Consider the following 4,052-nt stretch of genomic DNA (forward strand, 5'->3'; position numbering starts at 1 on the left):
GAAATTGATGGTTGAACTAGACAAATTATGGTATCAGGAGATGAGTTTGAGTGAAAAATATTGCATCAAAGACGTGGTATTTATAGAGACGGAACATCAATTGTACAAAACACGTGGGTGTCTGAGGGATTGGCGCCCATAATGAAATGCAAGCAGGCGCCAGATGAATTGGCGCCTACACAACCGAACACACACAGGCGCCACTAGCATTGGCGCCTCCTCATGAGGCCCAATGTAGGCGCCACTAGCATTGGCGCCTCCTCGTGAGGAGTCCAATGCATGCGCCAATGCTATTGGCGTCTCCTCTTTAAACATTGGGGATGTGTCAATTCATCTGACGCATCATCTACCAAACTTGGTTATTTTGGTAATTTTTTTGAATAATTGGTTATTATTGATTTTTTTTTTGAAAAAAATGGTTATTTTGAAAGAATTTTTTTTTACAATGTGTACATTTTTAAACACGTGTTACTTGTGAAAAATAAATAAATAACTATTGTGAAACTTTTACAAACCATATTAGAAATATTATACATTTTAAATTTGGAATTAAAATCATATATTGATAAGTTATATTTCATTCAATTTAAAAATATATATAACACAAAATTGTAAAATATTAATGACTAATCTTTTTCTAATATATATATATATATATATATATATATATATATATATATATATATATATATATATATATATATATATATATATATATATATATATATATATATATATATATTAACAAGTAGTTAAACTGATATGTTAATTGTCTTAAATAAATATAAAATATCGATTAAGATTTAAACTCTAACGATTCTATATGAACTGTTTATATATTTAATTCAACTAATATATACTAGTCGAGCTAATTCAACTACGAATATGTTAATATTGATTAAAGTGGCAATACTAACTATTTTACATAAAAGTATATTAATTAAAGTAGTAATAATGATTATTTTATTATTGTTTTTATGGGTGTCGCACTAAACACCTTAAGATTAATATAATATTTTTTAGTATAAATTTAGTATTATCCACTAACAATGACCGGAGAGAGTAATTCTTCTAGAAAAATGCAATAGGCCACAAAGTACTCCTTCAATATAATAAATTAATCTTTAGTATTGAATCTGGTTACTAATGTATATATGGTAAAAGCACATAGGTTATAGTTATACAATGTGGATTAAAATATACTATTTTTATATAAGTTCCTATTATTACTTTTTTTATATATAATTATTTGATTAAAAAACCCATACATATTGTAAAATTTCACAATAAGTTTGAGTAATTTATCGTCCTTTTATTGTCAATTATTTTATTTTATTTTTCTGAATTTTGTTTATATTTTCTAAACACTTTTTTAGTTTTTTTATAATATTTCTGCTGCTTTAAAAAGTTCACAATATATTTTTTAAATAAAAATAGCCTTATTTATAGTTACGGACTATTATTTTATATGATTCAAGAAATTATTTCATATATTTAAAATTAAGTAAGGCTAACTTGTGTCTTAATAGGGGCACAAGATAGAAATTAAAGATAGTAATTTTGTATTGGAAATTGTGCATTAATTTTAATAAAGGTATAACATTAATTTTAAAATTAACTTTTTTGATACAAACTTTTTACAAGTGAGTGTCTTTTCTTGTGCCCCTAGAATACAAGTTAGCATTATCCTTTAAAATTTAAATTATTTTAATCTCTTTTAATTTTTTTATATTTTTTCATTAACATATACTCTCTCCTATCCTTTTAAAGGAGACATATCTTTTAGATTTATTAAAAAATTAATGTATTTAGATTATATATAATCTATATACATTAAATAGGTAATGAATCTAAAAATTGAACTTTCTTTTATAAAAAAACATGAAAAAGGTATCTTTTATTTAACAAATTATAAAAAAAAGTTTCTTTAAGATAATTTATTACTTTTCACAAATTATAATCATTTAAAAAGAATATGTTGTCAATTTTAAGTAAAAAAATATGAGAGAGAATCTAAATTGTTTTAATTTAAACATGAATCAACTTTATTTTAAAATTTATTTATTAAATATTCAGTATTTTTCCAAGAATGTAATTTATAAATTCAAATAAAAAAAGAATGTCACCTATAAATAAGGGTCTAATGAAACATTTTGTTAAATGAGTGTTATGTAGAGTTCAAACATTAAAAAAAATTGTGAGTTTGAATTGAATTTGATAAGAGTAATGGCTGTTAGTGGAATTAAATGTTTTGTTGTGATGATGTTAATGGTAATGTTTGTTGTAAGACATGCTGAATGCATTACTCCATCTCAAGATTTTAAGTTAAACAAGATTCACCAGCCTTTTTGCGAAATAATATGTACCATTTTATGTTATGGAAACCTTTATAAAACCGATTATAAAGCGTGTAAGAGTTCATGTAAAGAAGATACATGCCACCTACAACAATAATCTTTGTGTAAGTAAAGCTATTTATTTATTTTATGTCTCTAATATATTTTATTTAATTTTTTTAAATAAAACATAATATATATATAATTGTTTTTATTTTGTAGGTGCGCGTGCATGCCATGCATTGCTTCAATCTTGAAAAGTTGCAAGAATAATAAATAAATATTTCGTATGCTTTAAGAGATCCTATCTAGTTGAATTATGTCGATTTTAAATAAATATATTATTATTCATAATGTCTTTTTCTTAATTTAAAAAAAATAATTGAAAGTTTGTTATTTATTTATTTTTATTTTTCTATGATAATTTATATATTTTTTGTTTTCATCCAATGTTTTAAAAATACCGGAGATTGAACCGATGAAACTTACGGTTTAAAGTTTAATTGATTCAATTAGTTAAATTTATAGTCGAATTATTTATTAAATAAATTAATAATATGAAACTAAATTTCAATATATAATTATAGTTCAAAACTTAATAAAATAAATATTTTAAAAATCTATTATAAAACTAATACAACAATATCGATAATATATATAATAACATATCATAGTTCTTTATTGGACATTATAGAATGTATTTTATCCATTTTGAGAATGAGAAATTAATGTAATTGTATTTAGTTGTGTTAAAAAAAATTAAATTGAAAACAAAAATTATTAAAAAATTATTTTTTATTTAAAGCACAATCCACGAATCCAATTCAATCCAACCCACAAATGAGAGGGTTGATTCAAGTCGATTTTGACAATGAAATTGTGGATTGGACGACGAACTCAACCCGTTAAAATTTAAACCGATTGGATAATAGATTAGGCCGAATCCGATACAACTCAATCCATATACACCTCTACTTTTATGAAACTTAATAGGTCTAAAATATAACTTAAAAACATATACTTCATCGATTTTTAGTGTCAAAATATAAAAGAGAAAAAAATTTGTTTGAATATTTAATTGTATAAACAACCACCACAATATGACCTAATATATTCTAATAATTTTATGTGTTATTTTACAAACCATATTAGAAATATTATACATTTTAAATTTGGAAATAATATATTGATTATATTCCATACATTTAAAATATCTATCTATATATATATATATATATATATATATATATATATATATATATATATATATATATATATATATATATATATATTATATATATATATATATATATATATATATATATATATATATATATATATATATATATATATATATATATATATATATATATATATAAAACACAAAATCATAGAATATAAATGAATAAATTTTTTCTAAAATTATATATATATATATATATATATATATATATATATATATATATATATATATATATATATATATATATATATATATATATAACACAAAATCATAGAATATAAATGAATAAATTTTTTCTAAAATTATATATATATATATATATATATATATATATATATATATATATATATATATATATATATATAACACAAAATCATAGAATATTAATGAATAAATTTTTTCTAAAATTATATATACCTTTTTAAAAAAGATTTGGGGGAAGGAGTATACTAATATTTCTTTTAATGTAATTA

General features: G+C 20.9%; 1 long non-coding RNA gene across 1 annotated transcript; it reads left to right on the forward strand.

The window, feature by feature from the left end:
* The first annotated feature begins 2,153 nt into the window (after positions 1-2,153).
* Positions 2,154-2,740, forward strand: LOC127126676 (uncharacterized). Its single transcript, XR_007805067.1, has 2 exons — positions 2,154-2,461; positions 2,559-2,740. It is a non-coding gene; the product is annotated as an uncharacterized LOC127126676 (long non-coding RNA).
* Positions 2,741-4,052: the final 1,312 nt, after the last annotated feature.

Source organism: Lathyrus oleraceus, chromosome 3 (genome assembly GCF_024323335.1).
Source record: "Lathyrus oleraceus cultivar Zhongwan6 chromosome 3, CAAS_Psat_ZW6_1.0, whole genome shotgun sequence".
NCBI lineage: Eukaryota > Viridiplantae > Streptophyta > Magnoliopsida > Fabales > Fabaceae > Lathyrus > Lathyrus oleraceus.